This window comes from Lissotriton vulgaris, chromosome 1_1 (genome assembly GCF_964263255.1).
Source record: "Lissotriton vulgaris chromosome 1_1, aLisVul1.2, whole genome shotgun sequence".
Taxonomy (NCBI): Eukaryota; Metazoa; Chordata; class Amphibia; order Caudata; family Salamandridae; genus Lissotriton; species Lissotriton vulgaris.
Window position 1 is genome coordinate 885,115,322 of NC_141685.1, and position 16,700 is coordinate 885,132,021.

Consider the following 16,700-nt stretch of genomic DNA (forward strand, 5'->3'; position numbering starts at 1 on the left):
GGAGAATCGTGGAGTTGGCTGGCTTCAGGCAACCAAGAGCTTCTGGGAGCGCTCCTGAACTGCCTTAGGGTTAATTGCTCAACAGTTGGTGCAGGCCTTTGAGACATGGTCTGGCTCCAGAGGCAAACTAGGTGGGGGAACTGTTGCAAACATCTGCCTGTGTCAGGATCCATAGTGTAGAAACCGCACATGTTTGTTAGGGGACATCCAAAGTGCACACTGGGAGCTTAAACTCAAAAGAATTAAGAAAATGTCGAAATAATAGTCCAAATAAAGGACAGACGTAGTTCTCTCCGGGTCTGTACTGATGGCGCAGAAGGAAAAGAACTTAAGTCAGCGCACCAGGGTGGCGCCGGTAATAGACAATGTACATCTGGTATGCTCACAGACGTGGAGCCGATCAACACCACCTATTGATGCACAGAGATACTGCTCAAGATTTTCTGAATCCAGTCCGACGCTTGGGGAATATTTTTCGGGAAGGAATCTGCAGCTAGAAATCTCTACGAGATATCCTTTAACATAGCACATTACCGTGGTTTTAGGTGGAATGAGAAAACTAAGGGGGGGGTCTCTCCAAGGGGTGTGGCCAATGTAATTAAAGGCATGGCTTAAAAACACATAAGCTAAAAATCTGTGCTTAGCATAGTGTGTCGCCCGACTGGTATTTTGCTGCTTCTGTCATTACATGCAAATATATAATAGAAGTAACATTACACCTACAACAAGCCAGAACTATTGGCTTTGTCAATGGCTATTTGCACAAGATAAATAAACAACAACTATGGCTTTGTTGTATATACTATTGAAAATGCTTCAAATCTGAAACGATGAGGCTGTGAAAGAACTATGACGAGTTTCTTTGAAGTTACATCAAAGGCAGTGAAGGGTGGCACTGCAGAGTTAAGATTTGTTTTCCTCCCAGGGGGTGAGGACAAAAATGGAGAGCCCGATAGTGACCCGTCTCAGCACCTTATTATTATAACTGCTGGTGCTGAGCACTGACTGGTCCCGGCCCAATTAAAGCCCTGCACATAACGCTAAAGCCCCATCAGCACACAACACTGGTCTTTACTGCACACAGAGCTCCTAGAGCAGCAGCAAGCTGCACCTAGCACAACTAGAGCCACAAAAACAAACTGAGCCTCAGAAGCAAACACTGCCTTTGCGACCCAACACAGCACAGCTCTTCTATTGAGGCCTAGCAGAACACAGTAGTACCACAGCCCCTCTTGCAATGCACTGCAGTAACAGAATCCCAACAACCAGCACACCGCATGACCAGAGCCCCAGCAGCACTGAGCTCGACGAAAGTCCAAGCTCCCATCAAAATCAGAGGCCCAGCAGCACACAGCACTACTGGAGCTTGAACAGCGCACAGCTCCACCAGTCACTCGGCAGAAGCCCGAGAAGTGCCTAGGACTAGCACAGCCACAGGAGCATAAAACAGCATATAGTCTCCGGCTGCACACAACACTACCAGCAACATAAAGTACCACCAGCCCTTCAGCACAATATAACACTACCACAAGCCCGGCAGCACAGATCCCAGCTGGATACAGTATTGTCAGAGCCGCAGCAGCATTACCAGAACGAAAGCAACACACAGCACATGAAGTCATTACCACTACTGATCAATAAATTTCACCTCACGTGCTACAACTATGCAGATGACACGCAAATACTCCTTCAACTGGAATGCCCCAAAGACATTGGAAAATGACCAATTTTCAGCTGTCTCAGAGTCTTGGATCAGTGGATGACTTGGAGCCATCTCAAATTGAATGCTTCAAAAACAGAAATACTCACGTGTGGCGATTGGAAAAATTACAACCCGCTTGCCGCATGGCCTGATGAACTGGGATCACTGCCTAAAGTATCGAAGGACGTAAGAAACCTCGGAATGACCATGGACTCCAAGCTGTCGATGAATGTCCAAGTGGATAAACTAGATACTATAAAAACGCTGCAACTAATTTTCCCTCATTTGGGATTTCCACACAAGGTCCAAGCTACCATCTCCCTTGTTCTGTCCAAGCTCGATTACGTCAATAGCCTCTACCACAGATCACCTTTAACTACCATGAAAAGACTACAACGGATTCAGAACTCGGATGCCGGACTACTCTTGCATATCAATCCGTGAGACCACATCTTCCCTGCCTTGAAAGCCCAGCATTGGTTAGTGGTTGCCAGAAGATCCACCTTCAAGCTGCTTTGTATCACCCACAAAGCAATACATGGAATAGGACCACTCTTCATCAGGAATAAAATCACCAAACAAATTCAACAAAGGGACCTCCACTCTAAAGGAGCATCTCACTCAAGATCCCACCATACAAGAAAAAAAACATGGGTGGCACATCCTTCTCTGTTCAAGCAGCCAAACTATCGAACGCTTTACCCCCCAACATAAGGTCCACCGATAACCACCTTATCTTCAGAAAACGACTCAAGATTTTGCTCTTCCCCACATAAGTACCATACGCAAACAGAAATTTACATCATATCCCTCTGTATGTAAGCATTTGTTTTCACTGTAGATATGTATCTATCTTTGTGTATTAATTTGCATAAACATGTAAAATAATTATGTTAAGAGAAAAAAAAAAAATAAAAAAAAAAAATCATCTTTGGTCTACATGTATATACTTCCATTGTGCATCTATGTACCTTCCATGGACTTGGATCTGTGTGCTTTTACTTTTTTCCTGAAAAAGCATATCCAATGCACTAACCTATTTCTCATCCTGTGCCTCTATCAATATCTTTAATCATATATACTTACTTCCTTTATGTATCTATATACTTTCAATGTACTTATGGATCTATATATTTATCACTTTCTTCTTATTTAGCATTTCCAATGCACTACCCTATTTCTCAGCGTATACTTCGCTCAATATATCTTCTAGCCCAACCTTCTGACTCATCTCAAACTTCTTTCTACTACTCCTTCTAATGCACTGCTCTATCTCTCATCCTATACATCTATCAATATATCCTCTACATCCACTCTCTTGTTTATCTCAAAACACTACTATGATCGCCAAAATAACCCTTTCTAGACTCTCTCCTACTCTACCCCTCCTTGCATCATCCGACACCTCTTTTTACTATACGACCCCTAAAACAAACCTTTCTAAACTCTTCCCTCTGACTCCTCCCCTCCAAAACTCCTTTTTACTCATCCAAAAGCCTCCTCCTACTGCTAAGACCTAAAAAATAAATAAATAAATAAATAATCCTTCACTCTTATCCCTCCACTATCCTTTTCAATCAAAATTAACAGACTAAGATGTTCACTTCTCAAATTCCATATTCAACTATACTAATATCCTACCCAAATAACTGAATAACAGATCTACTACTCAAATTACTTCATATTTATACTATACTAATTTTCAACACTAATCTTTTATGGAATCAGAATCAGAAGTTTTATTTGCATAATTAATTACAATTATTACAAAATGTACATAATAAAAATTACAATACAAAGATTAAAACTGCAGTTATGTCTCTCTGTCTCTTTTTTGTTAGGGCCGGTGCATATCAGGTCTTTGGATTAAAAGGGTCCCTGATGGCCCGCCAGTTGGCTGATCCTCCTGTTCAATTGATTCTAATGCTTTTTTTGCTTTAGCAAAAAATTAGACCCGCCGGCAAGCCATGATTGTAGAGGATCCTCCAAGCCAGCTATTAACTGCGTGTCTGCAGGAACGAATTTTTAACTCGTTGAGGATAGGTTTCAATAAAAGTCGTCTCTGACTTATCAGTGCCGGACATGTGCAAAAAAGGTGTACAAGTGATTCCGTTTTATACCCACAGAGGCGACATTTTTCCTTCTGGTCAGACTGTTTCCAGGATGGTAGCAGGTCCTTTGCCACGTGCATCCCCATCCGATAGGCTAGAAATTCTTTTTTTAGGTGGCCGCTGAAGTGTGTTACTAAGTATGCAAGTGGTTTTAACGTTTTAAAAGAGTTCATGATGGTCCAGCTGTGCCGACGTTTTGCCAATAGATCTTTATCCTCCAAAAAGGATTTCCTTTTTGCTGCCGCATTGGCTTGTTCGCTTAGGTTAGCTTTGTCTGTCCCCGATTTCCAGGCTAGTTCCAGCTCCAGCTTTTCCACACAGAGTTTCAGGTACTTTCCCCAGGTGTTCGGTGTATTGGTTTCCCCCTGTTTTTTTTATTTCCTCCCAACTCAGCCAGTCAAGTGAATCGGGGTCCGCTGCTAGAAGTTTACAACAGAGTTTCACTAAGCCGCTCATGCTCAGGAACTTCTGGTTCAGCAGGCCGAATTCAAGCCTAACTTGAGAGGCTGAGGCGGATTTAGTCAGATTGAAAACCGCTTTATAGATTTTTATCTGTAGAGCGTTTAAAAGATCAACCTCCTTGCCACACCACGTAACTAGGCAGTAGGTTAAGGTGGGCATAAATTGTGCTGCCATTACTTTTAATAGGTGGTTATAATTTGGACAATCCATTTTGTTTTTTAAAGAACGGTGGGCGAAGATTAAGGATTCTGCTTTTGCTTTTAGTGCGGTTCTGTGATCCTTTTGGCTTTCACCTTTTGTTAATGTTATTCCCAAGTATCTGTAATACTCTTGTTCTTTCACTATTACCCCTTGGGCCGTCCATATGTACTTTAGTTTTTTCAGATCCACAAGCCGAACCACTATGGTTTTTTCTTTGTTTAGTTCGAGGCTTTCTCGTTCTAAGTACGATGTTAGTCTGTTGATGGCTCTTTGTAGGCCAATTGGTGTTTGCCTCAACAAAACTATATCGTCTGCGTATTGTAAGAAGTGTATTGATTTGTTTGCCAGAGAAGGGGGTGACTGTCTACTGAGACGATCTCGCTTGTGAGATCAGAGAGAAAAAGGTTGAAGAGGGTGGGAGCTAATACGCAGCTTGTTTTTGGCCTTGATGTGTTTGAATGCTCCTAGTTGTCTTTCATGGGTTCCGGAGTGGCGTGCTACTCGCCAGAAAAGAGCTTAAACACCCATCAGGAGTAACAAGTGCTATATGAATGCAAATCTTTCTTCCCCTTTTATCCCTCCGCTATCCTTCTCACTCCAAGTAACAGACTAATATCCTCCACTGAAATAACTTCATATTTCACCATTAATCCTTTATAGGCTTCCTGAATAGCGTGCGTCAACCAGCGCTATATAAATACAAACCTTTGTCCTCCTCTATCCTTCTGCTATCATTCCAAATCCAAACAAGTGACTAACCTAGCCACCACTTAAAATGTACTTGCCTGTTTCACTATACTAATTCAACACTAATCCTCTGTGGGTCCCGGAGTAGCGTGCTCATAGAGCCAAGGATAGCATGGCTCCTTAAAGTGTGGAGACCAGTTCCTTGCATTTTCTTCATGGACGGTCACTGGCCCGGCTGGGTCGGAATTATCACCAGCTGTGCGGTGAGCCTTTTACCTTTTGATACATACAGTAACTTTGTTCCTTATTGCCCCGTTACTCATGTATAGGACTCAATAGGGATGGGGTTTTCCTCCCTTTTTGTCATTGTTTGATTCTTATACAGACCTTCTTGTTCTAATACAGCCTTTATAGGTATGTAGGTCCTTGGTATTGGAGTCACAATTGCACAATACTTTATTTTTTATCACATTTCACGCAGTATGAATGAACCGTACACGTACAGTGGCACTCGAATACAGGAGGACATGCATTGCATGGTGCTATGATGAGATTATAGACTGCGCCGTCTTGTTTGACTTAGAGGTATAGGATAATTTTGCCACCTTGATTCACGTATTAACCTGGTCACCGACACATCCTAATAGACGGCCTCGTAGATGCACTTCGACACGAATACTTTTGGTTGCACCAAGATGTAACAAGGTGTATTGCTGTTGTTTTTTTACTAGTGGAAGCGGCATAGGATCATTGCATGATTCCATGTAAAGCTGCATCATTGTGATTGTACCCTTGCACATGGAATACCACATTGTTACTTATTTGTATTTTCAGCCCTGAGGATTCACAAAAGCGATGAAACACGTGTCGGATGGCTGTTTGACACAATAAAGGACTCCAATGGATGACTCTCCTTCTGGAGATTCCTAGAACTTTGTTGCTTTGTCTTTTGTACTGAACTGTTATTTGTTACATAACAAATGTTTTATTCAAACAGTATTGTTAGATTACGAGTTAGTGAAGCCTTTACCTGCAGAAGTCCAAAGTGTGGATTGAGCCTGTCTGTCTCCTAGGAGATTCTGAACAGGAGAAGCAGCTTCCAACTCCCTGGCAAGCAAACCTTGTCTGAGGTTGCTGAGACCTTATATGGTCTGCTATTGGTTGGCACATGTGTACACTGATTGGTGGTTGTAGCTGGTGTTTCTATTGGGTTAGGGTTAATGTCCTCATTGGTTGGGTATTTGAGGGTTCTGATTGGTTTCTGGGTCTGATTCAATCAATGTAGGGTTGGAACTAGGGTTAGGGTTAAGATTTCTATTGGAAGTAGGGACTAGGGCTTCCTATGTTATTGGTTGTTGGGAGTAGGGTGGGACTAGGGCTAGGGATAGACCTTTAATTGGAAGTAGCTATTTAGGGCTTCTGGTGTGATTGGCTGTTGGACTAGTTGTGGGACTAAAAGTAGGGTTAGGCTTTCTCTATTGTAAGTAGGGACTAGGGCTACCTTTACCATTGGCTGCTTGGACTTGGGTTGGGACTACTGGTAGGGCTAAGGCCTTTATTGGACGTAGAGATCAGGGTTTTTTTTACTGATTGGGTGCTTGGACTAGGGCTAAGATTAACAGTAAGGTCCTGGTCTCCTATTGGTTCTAGATTTTAGGGTTAATGTTGTGATTGGATAGTGTTAGGGTTAGGGTTCCCATTGGCTGAAGGGGTCACCTGATTACTAGGGCTATTAAAAAGGCCAGGCTTAGGGCATCTCAGCCCGGGCAAGAGGCTAAGCGCAGAGAGGACAAGGGTAGTTGCCTGTTAAGGTCAGAGAGGACAAGGGTAGTTACCTGTTTGAGCCTGTTCGAGACTGGTCGGGACTAGGGCCAGAAATGCTGCCCTTTTTCGCATTTAGCAATACCCAAAACTCCTTTTTACTCATCCAAAAGCCTCCTCCTATTGCTAAGACCTAAAAAAGAATTAAAATATATATATATATATATATATATATATATATATATATATATATATATATATATATATATATATATATATATATATATATTTTACTCTTTTATCCCTCGACTATCCTTTTCAATCGAAAATAACAGACTAACATGTTTCACTTCTCAAATTCGATATTTAACTATACTAATATACTACCCAAATATCCACTACTCAAATTACTTCATATTTTTTTTTACTGTACTAATTTTCAACAGTAATCCTTTATGGGTTCCAGAGTGGGTTGCTACTCGCCAAAAGTGATTCAACACTCAACAGGGGTAACAAGTGCTATATAAATGCTAATCTTTCTTCCCCTTTTATCCCTCCGCTATCCTTCGCACTCCAAGTAACTGACTAATATCCACCAGTGAATTTACTTCATATTTCACCATATTAATTCACCACTAATCCTTTGTAGGCTTCCTGAATAGCGTGCGTCAACAAGCGCTCTATAAATACAAACCTTTGTCCTCCTCTATCCTTCTGCTATCATTCCAAATCCAAATAACTGACTAACCTGGCCACCACTTAAAATGTACCTGTACTAATTCAACACTAATCCTCTGTGGGTCCCGGAGTAGCGTGCTACTCGCCGAAAAAGCGCATCGGCGCCTCGTCAGGGGTAGTAAGCGCTATATAAATGCAATTACAATACAATTACAATACTTCAAATACACGCGAGAGAGAGGAAGGGAGAGAGAGAAAATGAAAAAGTTACTTCAAAGCATTCGGCTTTGTGTTTGAATGAAAAACTGGAGCAATAGCGCCCCCTGGTGGGCATTCTGAATATTAGCACCAGGTTTTAAATCTATTGTTTTAAGCATGGCATTGTTGTCCTGCATTCAAGTTAATGGTCTGCTTCATTCTGAGTCACTGCCAGTGCAACCTAGCATGCTGGTATCAGTCACATGTTGCGGTGGCATGCTAGCAATATATGCCTGCTGTCAGCTGGTTGTTTCAATATTAAGCAACTCTTATACCACAATTGTCTAGGAATTCTGGAGCATAATCTTAAAGGACATCTGCAGTGGGTTTCTACCACCCACAAAGGTCGTACAGCTGTCTGCTTCTTGGTCAAGAGGGTCACTGCAGCGGGTCACTGGGTAAGGAAGTTGTAGAAATAAACAAAGTTCATGGCCCTTGTACCAATGGAAAAGCAAGGACTACTTCTGTGGTGAACTGATATCCGATAATGATGCTGACATGCAAACTAGTGCAGCCTGTCCACCTGCATCAATCAAGTTCAAAGACTTCGGTCACTGGACACTAGCCCGTCAATCTGTTGAGATAGCCCCAATTCATTAGGGAGAGACCCGGTAGAGCCCTTAAGCCCCAAAAGACAAACAGAACTTACTCGGAGAATGGGACGCTGTCTCTCACCCCACCCCCACGCAGGTAGACTCGAGTGAAGGGAATTTTAGGAGTCACACAACCTGTCTTAGATTCTCTTATCCTAAGGTAGTTTGCATAGAACCCCACCCAAATCCCCAAAATCAGTGTGCGCTTCTAAAGATTGGTATTTTACTATATGATTTATTATAAAATATTGGTCTACACATCAACAGTGCATGAGAATTGCAGTATTACCAGCTCAGCAATAATTATGCAAATTAAGGCAAAGGTTAACTATGCTCCAATCATAGTCAATCAAACATCTCTAGCCTACTAGTTTCACCCAAGTTGTAGTCTGCCATCTCACAGTATGGTTGAGTAAGTCCTGAATATTATGTTAATATGCCATGTCATGCCATGTCTCTCATCGTACTTTCAGGGATAAAATCATAATTAATTGGCTAGGCATTCCCTCCAGCAACAGGTCTGGGTGTCTAAACCCATCCTAGTACCATTAACGTACATACTTTCTACATGGATGCTGTTCAATGGGGTGAAGAGTGGGCCTCTTGCTGGTTTCCTGTACCATTATGCATGATATTTGATGAACGCCTCTTGTCCGAGAATCTGCATGTAATGCTTACTCTTACATCCCTCCCTTCTCCCTATAGGATAGAACATGCAAGCTCAACTCCCTCACCGCAATCATTCTGCTGCCGCATTTACAATGTGTGCACCAGATAATGGAAAAAGTTTCCTTCTCAGTCTTGTTACCACGAGTTAAGAAAAAAACATGGCAATCCAAACGCACATTTATTAGCAGAAAAATGATCAACAAAGTAGCCTACTTTCTGGACATTTACCTGTGCCCCACATGCACTGCAGGAAAAAGCTATACTTTAAAAAAGTGAGCCTGTGGCAAATAATGAAAGTACGCCCTATTATGATGAATGCAGTGCCCCCAGGGCAGCCGTGAACTAGTGCTGCCGTGGGGCAGCGCATTCGGAGAAAAAACGCTTCATGTCTTCACAGTGCAGGTGGCAACCATCCTGCACTTTTGAGGGGGATTAGAGCGTTCCATGCAGGCGGGTGCAACCAGTGACTGCACCTGCCTGGAAAGGGATGTCTGGGGGGTCCATGGGATCCCCTTTCCCTCCGCAAGAGGGCTGCTCCCTGGGGGTGCACTCACAGTTGGCCACCTTCTAGCACCCTGAGAGCTTTTTTGCCTCTGTGCCGGCGTCTGTAGTATGGCACTCACGCAGAGGCAAAGGGATTCCCTCATTTGCATGGGGCACTCCCCCTTGCAAATAGGGAACACCCACTGAAGATAGCCTTGGTGCTTTAAGTGCGCCAGTACTATTGGTATTATGAAAGACGAACACGAGCAACTACGGCCCCTTCTGTAAATAGCAAAGTGCCCCGGCGGCGCGCAAAGCAGGCACAAACCCATGTTGCGCCCCCGGGCATTTAATGTAATATGACGGCAATGTCAGTTCTGAAACTGAATATACTCAGCAGTCAAAAGTCTCATCTTCTATTCGGAGTGTACTTTTAATCTTTTCAGTTTAGTATCCATTTCCCCTGCTCAATCCTGTACAATCCTACTTGCATAAGCACCCTGGGAGACTAAAACCAGCTGAAGTCCACTGCGTTTCTGATGCTGAGACTGCGCTACACACATCGCATGACACAAGGGGTGGAGTGGGCAGGTCGCAGACTGAGGCCTGCACCAGTGAGTGAGAGGCATTGTCGGCCCAGCCAGGGTAGGTGAGTTGCACCATTGTGCTGACTGGCGGGAGCAGCGGGCAGCGTCCCTCTCTCTCTGGGACCTAGAGGACGAAAAGGATGACCCTGCAGTGGAGGGAAGTTGGGCTACAGGAGACACTTTAGAGGAGGTGACTCGCTAGCCGCTGCAACTAGTGTTTAATTTGAACCAGTGGTTTCTGGTGCTCGGCACCGGCACTTAATTTTCGGCACCAGCACTTATGACATTCGGCCACATGGTGGCGCTGTCTGTCTAAATTAGATATGATCACAACAGCAGTGTATTATTAATATAATATACATTAAAAACAACTAATGCCAGCCACCCAAGCCACTCTTTTAGCTTTGGGGAGCCTGAAATAGTCTGGCTTGTCACACTTGTAGGTGTAAAGGTTAGTAGTGTTGGTACTGTCATTGGCAGTGATGGCAGGGGCAATAGGTAGGATAAGATGCAGTGGTCTCCTGATGAGTCCCTGACACTTATTTATTTACAAATTTAACACTGTATGGCACTGCTTCCCCTGGGTGGGTGGGCAGGGTGGGGGGAGGTGGTGTCGGTTCTGAGGAACAAGAAGACATCAGGGCTGCATAATGTGGGAGTGTCTTGCGCTGTCCACAGACCGACAAGGAGGAGAAGAGAAGAGTCACTGAAGCCTCCGGAGGGGTGATAGCTGAACCCCGAAAATAGTGCACAGAAACAACTGGCGTAAGAGGGAACATAGTAGCTTGAATAGGGTGGGGGTGCCAGTGGTGTGGAGGGGACTGGGAGGGGACGTGGTTGGGCTAAACAAGTCAGTTATATTCAGCCACCTCCTGTGCAGGTAAGAGCAGTAGAGTGGTGGGGCCATGTGGGGTGGGGTGGGATTTCAACGGACGGCAAGTGAATCCCCCTGGGAAAAGCATAGACCGGATTGAATGTAATCATCAAGGGCTCCCCTTCACTTGCAGAGCCACTTGGAAATGCCCAAGTGGGCTGAGGGAAGGACAGGGATTAGGTCGGCACTAATGAGGGTGAAGAGTAATGAAGTGTGAGGCGTGCCCAGCACTTGACTCCTCTGTGAGCAGTCAGATTGATGCTGATAAAGACAACGGAACTATACAACAAAAAGTGATGGATGGAATGCTTGAATTTATTTCAGCCACTGGTAACTGCATGGGTCAGCATCCCAGTTCATCGTTATTTTGCACACAATGCCACTTAAGTTTCGACGCATCATACGCAAATCCGTCTGGATCCACGTGGAAACAGTCCAGCCCATCTGCCAGGTCAGGTCCTCTCTGAACCAGAACACAATGAATCTCAACCTAAGAGAGCGAGTATGCCCAGACGTGCATCCTGTGCATACTGTCACTGGCACCAAGCTTTACCTGGCTGATGAACCCTAACTAGGGCGAACCAGTTCTTGGGTTTCTTGTGTTCTAGTTCAGGGAGAACCTGGCCTGGTAGTTCAGGCTGAATTGTTGCCTTTGGAGCAGGGTCAAGACCAGGGGCGCAACTAGGTCTTAATTTCGGGGGGGAGCTAACATGGCAGATGACGGGGCGTGGCTAATGTAAATCAATGGGGCGGAGCTAAAATGGCAGATAATCAGGATCGGTTAATGCTCAGGTCAAGCTGAGAAAAAAATGTGGTGAATTCTGCATTTGAAACTGGACAACAATTAAAGTACACATTTTTGTTAGCTTGATGCATTGCCCCCCAAAACCCATACTCACCCTGAATCTTAAAATTACCCCGGGCACACCAAAACACATACCCACGCTGAACCCTAAAATTAACCCCCTCACACCCTAAAACCCATACCCGCCCTGAAATCTATAATTACCCCTGGCACCCCAAAACCCATCCCATCCTATCCCTTAAATTATCCCTCCCCGGCACCCCAAAACCCATACCCACCCCACACCCTTAAATTACCCCTGGCACACCAGAAACCATACCCATGCTGAACCATAAATTCCCCCTTGCCCCCCAAAACCCAAACCCACCCTGAACCTTAAAATTACCCCAGGCACCCCAAAACCCATACCCATGCTGAACCATAAATTCCCATCTGGCACCCCATAACCCATACCCACCATGAACCCTGAAATAGCCCCCTGACATCCCAAACCCACACCTGCCCTAAACCCTAAAATTTCCCCTGGCACTATAAAACACATACCCACGCTGAACCCTAAAATTAATCCCATGGCACCCCAAAACCCACACCTACCCTGTACCTTAAAATTACCCCTGGCACCCCAAACCCCATACCCATGCTGAACCATAAATTCCCCCCCGGCACCCCATAACCCATACCCACCCTGAACCATAAATTCCCCGCTGGCACCCCATATCCCATACCCACCCTGAACCCTAAAATTGCCCCCTGAAACCCCAAAACCCACACCTGCCTTGAAACCTAAAATTTCCCCTGGCACACCAAAACACATACCCATGCTGAACCCTAAAATGTCCCCTGGCACCCCATACCCGCCCTGAACCCTAAAATAGCCCCCTGGCATCCGAAAACCCACACCTGCCCTAAACCCTAAAATTACCCCTGGCACCCCAAAACCCATACCCATGCTGAACCATAAATTCCCCCGGCACCCCATAACCCATACCCACCCTGAACCATAAATTCCCCTGGCACCCCATAACCCATATCCACCCTGAACCCTAAAATTGCCCCCTGACACCCCAAAACCCACACCTGCACTGAACCTTAAATTACCCCTGGCACACCAAAACACATACCCACGCTGAACCCTAAAATGTCCCCTGGCACCCCAAAACCCATACCTACCCTGAACCCTAAAATTGCCCCCTGGAATCCAAAAACCCATACCCGCTCAGAACCCTAAAATTACCCCCTGGCACCCCAATCCGTAACCCACCCTGAACCATAAAATTACTCACTGGCACCCTAAAACCCACACCCACCCTGAACTCTAAAATTACCCACTAGCACCCCAAAAAAAATAAACACTACAAACTTACACTACATTTGCATATTTGGAGGGGACTGTCCTCTTTGACGTTTCTATGTATGTAAGTCAAGAACAACATTCACAGTAACCTAGATATGCAGGCAGTAGGTAATGCTGTGCTGAAAAATGCATTAAAGTTACTGGAACTTACACAAAAAACTGCTGCCTGCTCTTCTGATACTATACTGTGGAGTCTGGCTGATCAGCAGCACTGTGTCCTGGCATCCAGCCCCTCCCGAAGGTCTCACTGTGTAGATCAATGTGGGTCAAATGCACAGACAGCAGGGGGAAAGGGATGGCCAGTGCAGGTGAAGCTTTTCCTTTGTAAATTAATTCCTGCTGGCGTCATAGGGTTTGCTGTCTGTGCACTTGTATGGAATACACATCTATACAATTGCACAGACAGCACACACCCTGTGCTAAGATGCCAGCAGAAATTCCTTTACAAAGGAAAAGCATCACCTTAACTGGCCATGCCTTCCCCCTGCTGTGCACATCTTCACACCCCATGCTCACAACCCATCAAGTGCTTAGGTGAAATCCCTGCCTTCAGGCAAGGATTTCACCTCTGCGCCACTCTAAAGGAAACACAAGAGGTCAGGGCAGGGGGGTCGGTTCACTCGCTGAAACTTTTCAGAGGCTCGCTGTCTGGCTCGGGCTGCTGGGCCTCTCAGGAAGCATTTAAAAAATCACATTCTCGGATCGGATGCGCAGCCTTCCTGCACCATTTCAGTGCGTGTCATTTTAGCCCGGGCAGAGGAGGCAACGGGGGGGCTGAAGCCCGGTGAGCCCAATGGGTGTTGCGCGCCTGGTCAAGACTGATTTGCATATGGCTGGGTCCAAACTGAGGTGCCATGGTGTGCAACATAACAATGGTTTAGGATGCTGCCTGAGTAATTACCAGTGGCTGAGATTAATTCAAGCATTCCATCCATTACCTTTTTGTATACTCTAATACAGAAAACTGGGCAGCAGATGGACTCAGGTCCGACACTGCTGGTGAGAGTGGGAAAGATACATGTGCACAATGCTGCCTGCGTGAGTCTGCTTACTGCAGTCATCCCCCGCTGACCCCAGAAAGATAACATTTTGAGACTTTGAGTTGGATAGCTCTGTAGCCCCAGCAAGAGTGGAAGCTTGGGTCGAAATAGATTAACACAATTTTAGAGTACAATGGTTCCCTCAGAGGAAGCCATTCACTTGAGCTTCCTTGGCGTAAACAACCAACATGCACACAATTACAGTTTAAACTGAATTTACTGACACTTGGAAGGATGAACAAAATATAAACACATATGCAACACAACAGCTGTAGAATAAGTGCTCCAGAGGACAGCACAGTGAAAGTGATATATGTGAATAATTGCGTGCTAGAAATATGAACAGAACGAGATAGAAACTATGCAGACATATTTGCAATACTACTTTCAATCTAGTCTAGGTTCTCCTCCTTCCTGAGAAACAGAATTCAAAGATTCAAGATGAAGAATTCACTCTCGCAACCCTCTATGGTTACCCTGGGTGTTCCTCTGGGATCTGCCCTATCACCCATTCTTTTCAAACTCCTAATGGAGCCTTTGGCGAACGCACTGAAATCTGCAAACATTCTGTGTCACCTGTACGCGGATGACACCCAACTGTATCTGAAAATCACCTCGCCAGAAGATTTCATTGCCCTCAACTCTATTCTACTGAACACACAAAGCCTGCTCACTAACAACGACCTCATGCTGAATACCAAAAAATCTGAATTCATTCTCATCTCGCCACGAGCCACACACCAAAGCTAGACTTATGGTTAAAACACCTATCTTCCTTTGCCTGTGTCCCCCTCATCATTGACTCAGCAAAATCGTTAGGAATCACCATATACAAAAATCTGAATATGCAGTCGCACATCTCTATTGGCTCCAAGGGAGCTAATTACAAACGGAATATATTAAGGAAACTCAAAACCTTCCTCCCTCAGGCTGATCTACAAATGGCAGTACAAGCCCTAGTGCTACCCAGTTTAGACTACGGAAGCACCTCCCTCTGTGGTCTTCCTAAATTCAAGCTGGCTCCGCTAAGAGTAGCACTGAACGCTGCTGCTAGACTGGTATCAGAAACCAAAAGAAATGGTCACATCTCTTCAACCTTCAAAGCCCTGAATTGGTTGCCATACAAGGCAAGAATACACCTTAAAGTGGCCTGCATGACACACAAAGCAATTCACGACAATACACACAGTTACCTGGCTCTAAAGTTGGGAAGGTCTGGAGGCTGCAGAAGACTTCGAAGTGCGAGCACTTTCCTTCTGAAACCTCAATCTTTCCATAAGAAGAGAATTGGTTGTAGAGCTTTCTCAGGGATTGCACTAAGGATATGGAACCTTACCTCTAGTAGTTTGTGGAATCACCTCCCTTACCGCTTTCAAAAAATAAGTAAAAATACTACTAATGAACAAATACTTGCCATAAGCTTGATTTCTAGGATGTTACCGAATCACCTTTATGATCGGTATAATATTGACCATCTCAGGTGGAATGGTCGAGTCCATTTTTTGTATGACGATTATCACTACCCTATTGTTCAATAACTGTATGTAGTCTAAAGTTTAGCTGGTGGTGGGTCCCTCTTGGTTTTATCTATACACTTCTTATCCATTGGGATTCGATTGTGGTTATAATATTTATGTTTGCTAGTACATTCACCTAATGTTCTTTAACTGTATATTGTTCTACGTCCTGCAGTTTCATGGTCTCCCTAGGTTTGTTATTCATATATTTTATTTTCCTTTTGTACGAATTGACACTTTCGAATGTATGTATACCACCCCAACCATTTATGTTCTTATACTGTAAAGCGCTTTGATAACCTTGTGGGTCACCTTCGCGCTATATAAAACTCTATAAATAAATAATGCTACACTTACCAAAAACCTGAAGGGGACCCGGACTGTTAATGTGAAACTCGTTGATAAACATAAGCCACATAAAAGTATCTATGGAAAGAAAAATTCATTAATTAGCCACTCCTTAGTAATCTTATCCAGTTTGTCAAAAATAGTCAAGAATGGATGAATTGGATGTCTTCTTTGGTGTGACCCCATAATTGGAAATGTAGCACTAGACGTGCTCCAGTGACAGCGCACCTGATACGACTTCTATGTTATGCTTAGGCTTTCCTGTTTTGAGTTTCTATTTTTGGTAAATTCTGGTGGGGGGTTTTCAGTGTTTTCAATAACTTGAAAAAAACAGTGGTTACACATTTTCGCACCATTAAAAACAACAGAAACATTGTTTTTTCGGTGTTTATAGAACTTTTACCTTTTATTATTGCTTGCTTTCTGCACTGATAGTGCATGGTATATAGACAGTGTATGTACAGCGTATATGAGATCCAAATGCATTTTTACAAATCAAACTTATCGTAGTACACAATACAATACTTTTTCAGTGAGTCTTTGGTTATGCAGGCTCGCTCTTTCCTGCTC